This window comes from Rattus norvegicus, chromosome 14, assembly GCF_036323735.1.
Source record: "Rattus norvegicus strain BN/NHsdMcwi chromosome 14, GRCr8, whole genome shotgun sequence".
Lineage (NCBI taxonomy): Eukaryota > Metazoa > Chordata > Mammalia > Rodentia > Muridae > Rattus > Rattus norvegicus.
This window is the reverse complement of record NC_086032.1, coordinates 105,801,725-105,818,123: the sequence shown is the minus strand read 5'-3', so window position 1 is coordinate 105,818,123 and position 16,399 is coordinate 105,801,725. Positions and strand designations below refer to the sequence as shown.

General features: G+C 37.7%; 1 long non-coding RNA gene across 2 annotated transcripts in view; it reads left to right on the top strand.

The window, feature by feature from the left end:
* Positions 1-16,399, top strand: part of LOC102550092 (uncharacterized) — a 43,263-nt gene that overhangs the window by 8,924 nt on the left and 17,940 nt on the right. The window contains exon 3 of one of the 2 annotated variants that reach the window (XR_359767.5): positions 5,604-5,806. The exons of the other annotated variant lie outside the window; for it this stretch is intronic. This is a non-coding gene — a long non-coding RNA (uncharacterized LOC102550092). Of the gene's footprint in view, positions 1-5,603; positions 5,807-16,399 lie in introns of those variants that run through there. 2 annotated transcript variants of the gene reach the window in all.

Sequence of the window (16,399 nt, the reverse complement as noted above, 5' to 3'; positions counted from 1 at the left end):
CAGCCATATTGTTAACCAAAATAATCACATGAGATGTCTCTAGAACACATACTAAATTTCTTCTCCTTGGAAACCTCTTGATCTAGAACCCCACAGTTCAAATTACAGCCAGTACCACTCTCTTCCATATCCTGACTAGTATGGCCCATTAAGTCTCACTTGTCTCCAACTCCAAAGTCCCCAAATCCACATTCCTCCAAACAGAAACATGATTAGGCCTAGCACAGCCCATGTCCCCAGGTCCCTGGTACCAACTTCTAACTTCTGTCTTAGTTTATGTTTCTATTGCTATGAAGAGACACCATGGCTATGCCAACTCTTATAATGGAAAACATCCAGTTGGAGCTGGCTTACAGTCTCAAAGTTTAGTCTACTATCATCATAGCAAAAATGTCATCATAGCATGCAGGCAGACATGGTGCTGAAGAATTATCTGAGAGTTCTACACCTTAAGCCACAGGCAACAGAAGACTGATTTACACTGGGCATAGTTTGAACATATACTGAGACCTCAAAAGCTATCCCTACAATGACACACTGTCTCTAACAAAACTTCACTAACACTACCACTTCCTATGGGACAAGCATTCACACACATGAGTCTATGGTGGCCATTCCTATTCACAGTACCAAACTAATGAATCTACCCATCTACATATTTGGTTTATTTAGGTTAATTCAGTTTTAGTGGGTACCTTTTCTTGTATGCCAATAAGCACTATAGGTAGCTATTTTGCCTTATTGCCAGGGAGTTTTCTTTCTAGCTAACCTTCTAGTCTCCTGTTACAGATAAGAAGCTATGCCATGTCTCCTGTAATTATTTCTTAGCTGGATTATGAGTCATTGTCAGGGCACAGAAATGCTAGAATGTAAGTCAAAGGTTGGTTGGGAGTTCATGCAAAGGGGCATTCATCAGAAACATCTGACTTGCTGCCCCAGCTGAAAACAGAGAGCAATCACATCAGGTGGACTGGTTCACATCAGCTTTCAGCAGTTCAAGACTCTCTATTTTGAAAGACTACTTGGGTGTGATGTAGATCACTTTTGGAGTAGTTTATAGTCTCCAGCTGATTCCAGAATGATGTTTTTCAGCCAAATGGAAATCTGGGAAAACACATATAGACTGGAGGTAGATGTTTAAGAACATAAAGAAATATGTTACATTTGGAATTCCCAGGCTCATGTTCATTGTAGTTGGGTGAGAGGAGGAATCCCAAGATCAGAAAAAGGGGAAGAGATCCCACCCTCAAGAATAAGCAGATGGGAAAACTGAGGCTGTTGATGGACAGAAATACTTACCTGGATTTTCTTTAACCCATTAGAGCAAGATTTCATCTTAGGTCTGTCTCAAATCTTTGAAGCATACATGATGTTTTTAGTTTACAAAAAGAAAAAGTAGTGCTTTATCAAGTCTAGACTAATAGCTTATCAAAACTCTATTGACTAATGTTAAAACTCTGAAATTTTGAAATATTAGTATAATAACATACAGGATGAAAGAAATTTGAAATATTTCTCATTCTAAATATTTGTTATAACTTTATAATTTATATAATCCTGGAACCATTTATTATTAAATTATCACTAGAGACAAGTTGTTGATTACTGAGAGCAGTCATTGCAAAACAAGTTCTTTTAAATAAAGGAATAGTGAAAAGTCATATCTGAAAGCTGATTATCCTCTAATAGGAAGCCTCTTGGCAAGGGAAACTTGACCGATTTGCTTTTCTCACCGAGGGACTTAATAGCTCCAGAAAAGCAAGCCTAGATTTTATATATGAAATTTATTGACCAGGCAACTGCTGAAAATGTGATAAGGCTACAGTTATCCATCACATTATCAGAGATCTAAAAACTATGGGTTATAGCATGAAGTATATACAAGTGTTAGGTATCAATTAATATGACAAAAAATTATCTACTAAACGGTTACCATAGGCTCTGAAAGTCCCCATGATTTCATTGGTGGCATCAGTAACAGGTCTTAAGCTATCATATAAGAAAGCATTATATTATCAGTTGCTGCGAAGAGAGCATAGGCCTTCAGTTGCCAGATATAGAGTATCTAAGGGATTATCCTCTGGAGAAGGAATTGGGGAGAATTGACTTCTATTGGCCATGAAGAATAGAGCATTCAACCCAAAGTATGCAGAGTTTGGTTTGAATCCCAGAGGTAATTTTTCCCAGAGGTTAGCATCATCATAATCCAAGTGTGTGCCAAATAATATCCTATAGAGAGAGACCATAGGATTGCTCTAAAAGCTTCTCTCTCTCTCTCTCTCTCTCTCTCTCTCTCTCTCTCTCTCTCCCTCCCTCCCTCCCTCCCTCCCTCCCTCTCTCTCTCTGGACACCACTAGCTTCCTTCTTCTAATGCAGTGACATTGTACTGGTATCTTAGTATTAAAGATTTTTTTAAATTTTTTATTAGATAAATTTCTTTATTTACAATTCGAAGGTTATTCCCCTTCCCAGTTTCCTGTCCATAAGCCTCCGTCCCCTCACTTCCACCTCCCCCATAAGGGTATTCACCCTATATATTCCTCTTACTGCCCCCCCCATATTTTCCTGCACTGGGGATCCAACCTTGGCAGGACCAAGGGCTTCTCCTCCCATTGGTGCCCCAACAAGGCCATCCTATGCTACATATGCAGTTGGAGCCCTGGGTCAGTCCATGTATAGTCTTTCGGTAGTGGTTTAGTCCCCCGAAGCTCTGGTTGGTTGGCATTGTTTTTATGGGGTTGTAAGTTCCTTCAACTCTTTCAATATTTCCTCTAATTCCCCTCAAGGGGGTCCTGTTCTCAGTTTGGTGGTTTGCTGCTAGCATTGACCTCTGTATTGGACATGACCTGGATGTGTCTCTCAGGAGAGATCTATATCCGGTCCCTTTCAGCAAGCATTTTTTAGCTTCATCAATCTTATCTAGTTTTGGTGGAGATATGTATAGAGCTATCTATATCTATATCTATATCTATATCTATATCTATATCTATATCTATATCTATATCTATATCTATCTATATCTATATCTATATCTATATATCTATCTATCTATCATCTATCTATCTATCTATATATCTATATCTATCTATCTATCTATCTATCTATATATATATATATATATATGCCATGTGGGGCAGGCTTTGAATGGCCATTCCTTGAGTCACTAAGAAGGAGCGGGAGCATTTGCATTTTGGTCATCCTTCTTCTTGAGCTTCCTGTGGTCTGTGAATTGCATCTTGGATAATTCAAGCTTTTGGCTAATATCCACTTATCAATGAGTGCATACCAAGTGTGTTTTTTCTGTGATTGAGTTACCTCACTCAGAATGATATTTCCTAGTTTATTCCATTTGCCTATGAATTTCATGAAGTCATTGTTTTTGATAGCTGAGTAGTACTCCATTGTGTCAAAGTACCACACTTTTTGAATCCATTCCTCTGTTGAAGGGCATCTGGGTTCTTTCCAGGTTCTGGCTATTATAAATTAGGCTGCTATAAACAAAGTGGAGCATTTGTTGTATGTTGGAGGATCTTTTGGGTATATGCCCAGGAGAGGTATAGCTGGTTCCTCAGGTAGTAGGATGTCCAATTTTCTGAGGAACCTCAAGACTGATTTCCAGAGTGGTTGTACCAGTTTGTAATCCCACCGAAAATGAAGGAGTGTAGCTCTTTCTCCACATCCTTTGTTATTCCAAAAGAATTTGCAAATTGCTCTTTCTAACTCTCTGAAGAATTGAGTTGGAATTTTGATGAGGATTGCATTGAATCTATAGACTGCTTTTAGCAAAATGGTCATGTTTACTATATTAATCCTGCCAATCCATGAGCATGAAAGATCTTTTCATCTTCTGAGATCTTCCTCAATTTCTTTTTTCAGAGACTTGAAGTTCTTGTCACACAGATCTTTCACTTGCTTGGTTAAAGTCACACCAAGATATTTTATGAAGGGTGTCATTTCCTTAATTTCTTTCTCAGCCTGTTTATCCTTTGAGTGAAGGAAGGCTACTGATTTGTTTGAGCTAATTTTATTTCCAGCCACTTTGCTGAAGTTTATGAGGTGAAGTAGTTCTCTGGTGGAACTTTTGGGGTCACTTAATACACTATCATATCATCTGCAAATAGTGATATTTTGATTTCTTCCCTTCCAATTTCTATCCCTTTGATCTCCTTTCACTGTCTGATTGCTCTGGCTAGGACTTTGAGTACTATATTGAATAAGTAGGGAGAGAGTTTCTTTCTATTACAGGACACTTTTTCCAGTAAACAATTTAAATGCTATATTCAGCAAGTTACTGAAAAGTTTTAAAAGTCATCTATATACCATGCCTAATTTTAAGTAAACTTTACTTGTTTTTAGTTGTTTCTTTTAGGTTTAAACCGAAAAATGTATACAAGAGGCTAAATAAAGATTATTCCTGTATATAATTTACATTAGTTCTTATCATGACTTAAAGTATACTTCTAAACACATTAAAGCATTTGATCACTGATTAGTTGGCTATTAACTTATATGTCTTAATTGTCTTACAGCATAAAATAAGTTAGTAGCTTTTTATAACATTAGGATTTGTCCTTTTTATCCCTGTTGGTGTAGCTGTTAAAATTACTATTTTTGAATTGAAGTTCTTTTAGTATAAAAATAAACCTTCAAATCATACAGTGCATAGAGAGACTGACAACTTTACTTTTTCTGACAATATCCCTGTTTCTTTTATCAATCAGTTTACCAGAATAGCATAAGTTTTGCCAAGATAGCAAAGACAAGGAGGCTAAACACACATGATTAGGTCAGTCTCTAGTATCCTGAATAGACCATAGGTAGAAAGCAACATTCTGTAGGCCCTTTGCCATACAATTTAGGTAAGCATCTGGCTGCATCATGAGGTAGGGATATCCCAGTTTCTGGTGTTTTGCTTTTATTGTTTATATCTGTGTATCTGTGTTCCTAGAAGACATACTAATATAAAGCATGTTTATAAACTTAAAATATCCGACAGCCTTATAAATTTAAATATTCTAAGTATGTTTTGAAAGAAGGACAGGTTTTTATTATCATCTGTAAAAGTTTAACATTTTATGTTTTAGAAAATTTAATCAAAAAGTCGGGGGCGGGGGGAGGAGGCCACAATCACAATTTAGACAAGGCATGACCAAACTTCATCTATATGAACAACTCCATGTTAAATATCTGGGTTTCAGTCAGAATCTTCTGGGCTTATCCAAGGGGCTTGGGTAATCTCTCCAGTTCAGCCCTATGCAACATGCACAGCCTGTCTTCTAGTATCTAGCAGGCTTCATGTCATTGTGGCTGTCATTCCTAATTGCTACCACATGGCACCAGCATCTCTAAAACTTCTGGTGCCCCCAATTCAACTGGGCTTTCTTTAAGAACTCCAGCCCAATACATGGTGCCAAGACTCAGCTTTTTTTCTTGATCCCTATATTAAACCAGGAACATCTGGGGTACTCTTACATTATAAAGTCCACCTGGTAGCATGAGGTACATTTTTAAAACATTGAGGTACAGCTTTAATACCTTATTAAACAAGCACTGGATTTAGATCCTATATTTCATTAACTTTATTTTTATAATTTTGTTTTCAGGACAAGAATAATCTTACAAAATAGTCATCCAAATTAAAAATCTCTAGGATACCTATTGTTGCCTTCTTTGTTGTTTTATCCCACGTGGTCACCATTACTCAAGATGGCAGTGACGTCACATGGCACTTATTCCCACTAACCTTAGTGAAGATTGCTGTAAGCCATGTTTGCCTTCATTCCAATAAAACTAAGTTTGTAGCAAACCACATGATGCAAACAGTCTGATCAGTCAATATGGTCTCATGCCACATGGTTCCATTAAGATTATCTACGTATAGACTTTTAGTTTCCAATCTTTTGTGTTATGAATTTTACATTATTCTCTTATTACAGATCTTCAAACACATCCAATAAACTTAAAATTCTCAAGGTATAGAAATATTTCATTATATTCTTACATATCTTTAAATAAGAATTACATTTTAACAAACATGTTTTAAAGTGAAATTAAACCAATCCTCTATTTCTTTTTTTTAAATTGTTTTGCTTTCCTCTCTTTCCTTGTTACAAAATCAGGTGGTTCACCTGACATAGAACAAGAGAGCACATTTAAATAAACATGCTTTGGTCTGTAGATGGGAAATCCATAACTCAACTCCAGAACCACTTTTTCGATAAAGTAGAACAATATAAAACAACTTCATTATTATCTACAAACAAAAGATATTTGAATCCCTTCTAACATGAATCAAATGACCAGAAAGCTAATAGAAAGGAAAGTTTGAACATTAGCAATCCAATAAGCCACGGCAAGTAACAGCAGAGAAAACACAATCAAAACCAATAAACGCAGAACACAGAAAGGGTAAGGGTTAGAGGCAGTAAAATTGAAAACAAAAATAAGATATGCGAAGACAAAGCAAACAAGAAAAAAAAACAGAGCAAGAATTCCAAGTATGTGGTGTGACCTCTCATTTTTACCTTGGATGGGAAATTATTGGATGTCATCAGAAACAGAACTTGATCCTGCTGTTAAAGATGCAACCTGAAGACTAAAGTGTACAACTGTTATAAATGTGCAGAGGCTTAAATCCATCTCATACATGATCTCTGATTGGTGGTTCAGTCTCTGTGAGTCTCCATGGGCTAGGTGAGTTGATTCTATAGAATTTCTTATGGTGAGCTATCTAGAAGATAGATATCAAAAGGTGTCTTGTCAAGTACCAGCCTCGGTTGGAAAGGGGGTTCTTAAAAAGGTGTTTGTGGGAGGTAAAATGAATAAAAAATTGACTCAAAGTCAAATTGTGAGTCCAAGCTGACAGCGTAGGTTCTGTTGAGAGGGCTTTCTAGATTAGATTTCTCTCTCTGTCTCTCTGTCTCTCTGTCTCTCTGTCTCTCTGTCTCTCTGTCTCTGTCTCTCTCTCTCTGTGTGTGTGTGTCTTTGTCTCTGTTTCTCTGCCTCTGTTTATGTGTATGAGAGAGAAAAAGAGAAAAAGAGAGAGAGAAAGAGTGTGTGTGTGTGTGAGAGAGAGAGAGAGAGAAAGAGAGAGAGAGAGAGAGAGAGAGAGAGAGAGAGAGAGTTATGCTCTTCTTGTTTGTCTAAAAATACTCTGCTTGAGATAGCTCTCTCTACTAGTAAAATTTCTAAAAGCTCCCTGGATAGCTCATGCGTTTTCTGACGGAAGTCAAAAAGACAAAACAAAACAGCTGCTATAAAAGAATTCTTGGATATTACAGCCAAGTCAAAATCCTGTTAGTAAAATTCTAAAGGTAATTCTTGGGTTTTCTGATCAAAAGAAAAAAAAAGAAAAAAGAAAAAAAACTCTAAAAGAGACATTTTTGGTCTTCAGACAGCCTTGTCTGGTAAGCTTCTAGAAAAAATTTTAGAAGAGCTGTGTCAGCTCTCTAAGTAATTCTTTGGACTCTGACCAAGTCAGAAATCCTGTTAGAAAGCATTTTAAAAGAGCTATAAAAAATTCTGAAGGACCTGTGTTTTCTCTCCATGGATTTTCTGATCAAAATGAGAAATCAGGTTAGAAACATTCTTGAAGAGTTGTTTTTACTCTCTAGAGACCTCTAGATAGCTCACCTCTAGATAGTTTCTAGAGAAAATTGTGAAGGACTGTTATCAGTACTAGCTCATCTCATGTAACAAAAGCCCATTTTTTTAAATTTATATATCAATTGAGTTATTAACTCATGGTTCTCATTTGGTGATCCTATGAATCCCATGACCCTAGCCTCATAGTTCTTAGGAGACAGAAAGCACACATTTTCTTTTAACATTTTAAAAGGATTCAGAGAATTGCCTGCCTCTGGTAAACACAATGCGGCAGCTGGCTTGGACTTCCATCCTGAAACTGCCATTTCTACCACAACTGGGCCTAACCATGCTGTGTCCCAGGCTGACCCTGAACTTAGGAAATTGTCTGCCTTTGTAAGCAAAAAAACAAACAAAACTTAGCTGGGTGGAATCTCCTGCAATCACAACTCCATAAATGTCTTTATATCTTTCTGGCAAGATGACTCATAGCGTAGGTCCTTCTTTTTTTTTATATTTATGAGGTCCCTCATATAATTCATATAGCATCTTTATTTTTGCATACTTGAGAAATTATATATTTTCTAGCTCATGTTTTTAGAGTTCTTTTTCATAGCCTTAAGGTCTGTCCTGAAGTATCCAGCATTTATCAGTTTAGTAAGACATTGACTACACCTTTGCCTCCCAGACTTGTGCTAATTCTGATTATCATAGAATCATTAACGTTAACAGGGAGAATACCCTTTAAAGGAAGACTATAAAATATGTATATTATTATACAAATAAGCCTTATGCCCAAAGCAAGGCATCAGTTCTTGTGGAGGCCCTTGTGAGCTGGTCTTTTCCCAGGAGCAGTAACTGTTCATTCTTTCCCCACCAAGGCCATGCTGGACTCCACAGCATCCTTGACCTCTCAGACTCCTTCAATTCTTCCTCCCCCAGTTCCACAGGATCTTGGTTGCCCAGGAAAACGCTTGGCTGTGGGTCTCTGCATCTGTTTTTAACAGTTGATGGGCGAAGCCTATTAGAGGACATGCCTATATGCAAGTATAGGAAAATATCGTGGAAAGCATCAGCAGTAGGCCCTCTCTCTCATGGCACGAGTCTCAAATTGGGCCAGTCATTGCTTAGCTGTACCCTAAATTTCTGTTCCATTTTTACACCTGCAACCAATATGATGATAGATTATCTTATGGTAAGGAACTGGTTGTCTGTATTCTGGCTGTCCAGCTATAGTTAGCTTAGCTCTCAATGCATTCAGAAATGTAAGAAGAATACATTATAATCTAGATGTCATATATTAATTAAAATGACAGAGATTAGTCTACAGTCTACTACCTACACTGTCCTCCCAGGTCCCTGGGTCTCCCTTGCAACTTGGGCAGAGGCAGTCTGGCCATCAGGCCTAGAAGATGAGAAGTTTTTTTTTTTTCTGTGGAGGAGGATTGTGAAAGAAATGACTCATTATGACTTAGTCAATATGAGACATTTAATTCTCCAGGTGTTCTCTGTTTGTCCATAGTTTAGGCTAAGCCCTGGCAGCAAGCAAAGCAATGGAAGGGTCTTTCTCAGTGATTATTATATGATAATTGAGAGCCTCTTGTTGCTGTGCCCACATCTTCTGAGAGACCTTGGGGATGGGGGTCACTGTTAGGATTTTGGGAGCTATCATAATAAGCTTAAACCTTTAAAGTTATGTTTAGCAGATTTCTGACAAGATTGAGAGCTAGTATCAACCAAGCACATCTGGGTTAGATGATCTACATTTGTTTTTTAATTATTTGTTCTATAATATCAGGCAAAGAAATAGAGTGCATTATAACTTAATGATAGTAGCAAAAACAAGGCTAAATGTCTTTAAGGCAATGATTTTAACCTTTTTATTGTAAATCTTTAAATTAATGTTAAAATTTTTCTTTACCGAAGGATAGAAATCATATGAAAACCTATCTGAGTTAAAAAGTGTCTTTGGAGACCTTAACTCAGGCTATTGGAAAGTGAGAAGGCAATGAAGTGGGAACTGCCCATCACAAAGACGCTGAATAGTCTTGAGACTTCTTTTAACCAAGATGGTGCTGAAGCTACGGTCAGCCATATGATGGGCCTTAGCTAAGATGACACTGAAGTAATTCTTCCACCTGTGGAGGAAAGCCCTGTGCTTGGTATACCTTAGAATAGAACAGCATTTTATCTATAGAAGCATGGGTATGTATCTGCAGAGGCAAATAAACCAAGAGACAAACAGACATGTTTTGTCCTGCAGACAGGGCATCATTATGTGAATGTGAGATTTGTCCCTGTCACTGCAGGCAAATTCTGTATGAGGATCAGAAAGGCAGCATAGCAGGGTTAGGCAACACATGGCCCACTGGAGCAAGCAGCTGGTGACTGCAGCAGTGGGGAGGAGCGACAGAGTGAATTAAGTCTGAAACAGGATCTGGAGAGTGTGGTTGAGCATCAGAAGGGTGGCAAGCCAGGAACAGACAGCAAAGGAATAAACAGGTTGGGAGCAAAGGTGGGGAAAGCTTCCATAAAAACCTTTCATTTCTCCATATCACTGGTGAAAGAAGTAAAAGCTTTTTTCCCCCCAAAGCACTGTTATCAGGACATTTAGAATTAGTATCTAGTGGGTATTGCAGCCAAATTTGCATGTGAATTTGAAATCTTTTAAAGAGGCATCCCAGTAGGGACCCTGGAAGTAGCAGTAATCTCTTTGAATGAGAGTAGAATTTATCAATTATCCTAAGAATCAATAACTAGGAGTGGCAGCAGCCAGGCCAGATCACCAGGTCATCATTAGGTGAACTAGGGGCTGAGATCCAAGACAGATCCTCAGAGGCAGGGGAACAGGGTTTCTAGGCCTAGGATTTTCCAGCAGTGAGAGAAAGAAACTCTATCAAGGAGAGAAAGAGAGCTGACCCAAGGGAAGAGGTCCTAAGAAAAACAGTCAGTGAGGAGGACCAGTCATGATTGTGAATACCTCTGTCCCCAAGGATACCAAAGGATGGCTGCATCTCAACAGCCATCTCTTGAGACCAGAGGTCATTTATTATGACCAGTGGGGGAAACTTATCAAGTTGCGAGGTGTTTGAATAGATAGGTATAGCAATCTAATGTCTGGAAAGTCCAGGTAATGGCAGTAGGAAATGTGAACCTGTGAGTTTGGAAATCCAGGTCTTGGCACCAAATGATGTGTTTTATAAAACTAGGATATGTTTTGTGGAGCACAATGTGGTATGGTGGGAGAGGGTGACTCAGTGGGCCCATGTTGAAGGATCTATCCCCACTCAAGGTCCCAGTCATATAATGGGCCTAGTATAGAACAAAGTTTATTTGGGAGCATGGGAAAGGTAGTTGAGAATGGAGTAGAGGCAGAGAAAGAGAGTGGAGAGAAAGAGAAAACAAAAGGGAAAGAGAAAAGGCCAGCCAGGAACACATGAAGAGAGAGGAGGGAGGGGGAAGAGGACAGAGGGAAAAGAGGGTTATAGAGAGAAAAAAGGGGCAGAGAGTCACTGAAAGTCAGAGGGAGAGGGAGAGGCCAAACAGTCCCGTTTACAGCAATTTACGCCTACATGGCTGTTGCTAAGTAATTTATAGGTGGATCATAGAAGGAATGTCATTGCCTTCAAGGCTATTCCCCACGTTCTCTTCTAACAAATTTAGTGTTTTCAGTTTTATATTGAAGTTTTGTTCCACTTGGACTTGAGTTTTGTGCATAGTAATATATATTGATGTATTTGTATTCTTCTACATGCAGCCATTCAAACATACCAGCAATATTTGTTAAAGATACTTCCTTTTTTCCAGTATTGTTTTCGCTTTCTTTGCAACAATTCTCTGTAGGTGTGCAGATTTTCACCTAGGTTTTCAATTTAATTCCATTGATCGACCTCTTTGGTTTTATGCAGTTTTTAGTACTAATGCTTGGTAGTACTGTGATGTCTGATCTGAACCCCTTCACGGACCCATTGAGTGAAACTCAATGAGGCAATGATTGATGCAAAAGCAAGAGGAGCTTTATTGATCTAACTCATAATGGAGTTGACTCCCTTCAGAAAGAGACCACCCTGAACGGACTCGAACAGGGAGTTATATACCTTGCAAACAATCTGGGGAGAATTCAAACAATTGGTGCAACATTTGTACAATGTTAACTGGGCAGGGTACTATTGGTGGTGCAAAGCGACCTCCAAACTGACTCGTGGTAAGTGGACCATTCCAGGACTCTCTGAAGGGGTCAGATGGGGAGACACATGTGGCTTTGTTCAACAGTTTGGCTTGCAAGTGTCCCAGGAACTAAACAAGCTCTACTCTTCCTGGAAGGGAGGGATCTTTCTGCACTCAGAGGTTTGTGGTGGAAACTTCCTACTGGCCTCAGATTGACCCAACTCTGGCCCTTTCAGTACAGCTTGAAATCAAGAATGATGATACCCCATACTTTTTTTTATTGTACAGGATTATCTTACCTGTACTGGGTTTTTTTGTTTGTTTGTATGTTTGTTTTTGTTTTTTTTTACTTTCTGTTTGTTTTGTTTTGTTTTTAATCTTGTTTTTGCATGTGAAGGTGAGTATTGTTCATTCACAGTTTGTAAAGAATTGTGTTTGAATATTGACAAAAACGGCATTGAATCTGTAGATCGCTTTTGGTAAGATGACCTTTTATTTTTTACTGTTCCTTTTATTGATCCATGAGAATGGAAGATCTTTTCATCTTCTAATTTATTGCTCAGTTTCCTTCTTTTAATACAAATATATTTGTCTTTTGCTTGATGAGTTAGAATTGCACCTAGACAATTTATATTATTTATGAATATTGTGAATGATATTTTTACCTAATTTCTTTCGGAGCCTGTTTAGTGCTTGTATAAAGGAGGGCTTCTGATTTATTTATTTATTTTTTACTTAATTTTGAATCTATCCACTTTGCTCAAGGTGTTTATCAGCCATAGGAGTTCTCTGGTAGAATTTTTGAAATCGTTAATGTACATTATCATATTATGTAAAGATAGTTAAATTTTTATTTCTTCGTTTCTATTGTACATCCCTTGGATCTCCTATAGTTGTCTTATTGCTCTAGGTAATACTTCAAGTACTATGCTGAATTGATAGGGAGAATGTGGTCATTCTTGACTTGTTGCTAAATTTGGTGGAACTGCTTTAAGTTTCTTTCCTTTTGATTTGATACTGTGTATCTTCCCCTAATGAATAAAGATTTCAGAGGACCAATCACTAGGCAACTAGTAGGCAGGACTTCCGGCTTGGAGAGGGAAGAGGGAAGACAGAAAAAAGTGACTAACTTTTGGATGAGAGAGAGGTTGCGGAACAACATGTGGCAAACAAGAGGCACAGGCTTAAATGGCATATCTGCCAGGATTCACCATCAAAGGATTTAAAGGTACAGTGGCAGGACACCCCAGCCAGCCACGGCAATTTGAATGCACGGGCTGGCATGGCAGTGACCCACCATGAGAACTTAGAGAGTGAGGTGAAGAGATTTCAGAACTCTGGATCAGTCTATGGAGATGAGAACAGGCCAGTCTCCCCCAACCCACAACAAATGACGTAAGACAGTAGTGTGGGTGATTGGAAGCCATGGAGGCAGCGAGACCACAAGAGCGAGAGAATAGTTGACCTTAGTATGGGTTGGTACATTTTTAAATATTTGATGCAACAGGTTGTCACATGCAGCTTTTATTGTTTTTAGGTAAGTGCCTTTTAGCATTGATCTCTCAAAGACTTTTAATATGAAGGGGTACTGAATTATTTTCAAAGGATTTTTCAGGCTCTATTGAGTTGATCAAAGGCCTTTTTCCCCCATTCAGTTGGTTTACATGGTGGATTACTTGGTAGATTTTCATATGTTCATAAAGCACTGTATTCTTGGAACAAAGCCTACATAATTATGGTGGAAGTTTTTTTTATGTATCCTTAAAATTGATTTGGGAGTGTTTTGTTGAGTATATTTACACCAATGTTCCTAAGGGAAATTGGTTTGAAGTTTCATTCTTTATTGTGCTTTTCATGGTTTAGGTATCAGGGTGACTGTGGCCTATAAAATTTGGCAATGTTACTTCAGTTTCTATTTTGTTCAGTAAAACTTTGGTTTGTTGTATTTATTGAGAAATCCATCCATTTCATTTAGATTTTCCATTTTCTTTGGAATAGTCTTTTGAATTAAACCAGTGATTATTTGTAATGCATTGTTTTCTTTTGTTATGTCTCCTTTTTTTCTTCTTCTGATTTTGTTAATTTGGATACAGAGACAGTATCTGTGCCTTTTCATTAGTTTAGCCAAAAGATTGTTTATCTATCTTCTTGATGTTTCTCAAAGAGCCAGGTCTTGGATTTGGTGATTCTTTGTATCACTTACCTTGTTTCTAGTTGATTGATTTCTGCCCCAACTTTGACTACTTCCTGCAGGCTATTCATCTTGGGTGTGCCTATTTCTTTTTTGTTCTAGAGCTTTAAGATGGGCGATTATGTTGTTTCTTTGTTACGGTACTTAGTGCTATGCAATTTCCTCTTGGTACTGCTTTCACTGTTCCCCGTAAGTTTGGGTATATTGTACCTTCATTTTCATTGAATTCTAGAAAGTCTTTAATTTCTTTCTTTGCTTATTCTCTGACCAAGTTGTCACTGAGTAGAGAGTTTTTCAGTTTCTGCCAGTATGTGGGCTTTCTGTTGCTTCTGCAGCTGTTGAAGTCCAGTCTTAATCTGTGGTGATCTGATAGAATGCAAGGTGCTATTTAAATCTTCTTATATTTGTTGAAGCTTGCTTTGTGTCTGATCATATAATTTGGACAATGTTTCCTGAGCTGTTGAGAAGAAAATATATTCTTTTGGATTGAAAAGTACTGTAGATATCTGCTTAATTGTATCATAATATCTGTTAGCTTCATGTTTCTGTTTATTTTCTGTTTCAATGACCTGTCCACTAGTGAGAGTCAAGTGTTGCAGACCTTCACTGTTATTGTGTGGGTTTCAATATGTGGCTGGAGATTTAGTAAAGTTTCTCTGATGTATGTGGGTGCCCATGTATTTGGGGTATAGGTGTTCAGAATTGAGGCATCATCTTGGTGGAATTTTTCTTTGTTGTATATGAAATTTCCTTCCCGATTTTTTGTGATAGCTTGATTTGGAAGTCTATTTTATTAGATATTAGAATGACTACTTAAGCCTGCTTCTTGGGTTTGTTTAGAAAACGTTTTTCCAGCCCTTTATGGTGAGGTAGTAGCCCTTTATGGTGAGGTAGTGTTTATCTTTGTTGCTGGGGTATGTTTCTTGTATGCATAAGAATGAGGGACTTTGTTTACATTTCCAGTCTGTTAGCCTGTATCTTTTTATTGGTGAATTGAGTACATTGATCTTGAGAGATATTAATAACCAATGACCAATGACTATCAGTTCCTGTTGTTTTGATATTGGATGTGTTGCCGTGAGTATGATTTTCTTCTTTTGGTTTTGCTGTGACATAACTCATTTCTTGTGTTTTTGTGGTTATAGTTACCATCCTTGTTTCGAGCTTTCCTTCTAGTATCCTCCGTAGAGCTGGATTAGTAGAAAGATATTGTTTAAATTTGGTTTGCCATGGGATATCTTAGTTTCTCCATCTATGGTGATTGATAGTTTTGCTGGCTACAGTAGTCTGTGCTGACAACTGTGGTCCCTTAGTGTCAGGAGGACATCTGTCCAGGATCTTCTGGCTTTTAGATTCTGTGTTTAAAAATCAGGTAAAATTCTCACAGGTCTGTGTTTATATCTTACTCGGCCATTTTCTCTTGCAGCTCTTAGTATTCTTTCTTCCTTCTTTACATTTAGTGCTTTGATTATTGTGCGGTGGGAGGATTTTCTTGTCCAACTATTTGGTGTTCTATAAGCTTCTTATACATTTATAGCCATCTCTTATTTTAGATTAGGGAATTTTCTCCTATGATTTTGTTGAAGATGTTTTTGGGCCTTTGAATCTTCAGTCTTTTCTATTCCTATTATTCTTAGGTTTGGTCTTTTTCTTAGTGTTCCAAATTTCCTGAGTGTTTTCAGTTAGTATCTTTTTACATTTAATATTTTTGTAGTGTCCCAAATTTTCTGGGTGTTTTCAGGGAGCATTATTTTACATTTGGCATTTTCTTTGATTGTTGTATCCATTCTTTCTATGGTATCTTTTACACCTCAGATTTTCTCTTCCATCTCTTGTATTCTCTTGGTGGTGCTTACATATGTAGTTCCTGCTCTTGTTTCTAGGTTATCCATCTTCAGGTTTGACTCCATTTGTGGGGCTTTTTTTTTTTTTGGCTTTTATTTCTATATTTAGGCCATGAAACAATGCATTAATTTCCTTCTCCTTTATAGTTGTATTTGCTGTATTTCATTAAGGGGATTGTTTATTTCCTCTTTTTTTTTATTCCCCTTTCCCCCTCTACCTTATCCTCCTGCTCTGTCCCCTTCTATCCCTAGTCCACCCATAAAATCTGTTCTCTTTTCCCCTTCCAGGGAGATCTATGTGTCTCCCCTTCCTACACCTCAGTCCCTTCCTCTATGCCTGTCTTCTTTGGGTCTTTGGATTGTAGCTTGGTTATCATTTATTTAATGGTTAATATTCACATATAAGTGATTATACACCGTATTTATCTTTCTGAGTTTGGGTTACCTTCCATGGGATGATTTTTTTTCCTAGTTCCATACAATTACCTGAAAATTTTATGATGTCATTTTTTTTTATTAACTTGAGTATTTCTTATATACATTTCAAGTGTTATTCCCTTTCTCGGTTTCCGGGCAAACATCCCCCTCCCCCCTCCCCTTCCTTATGGGTGTT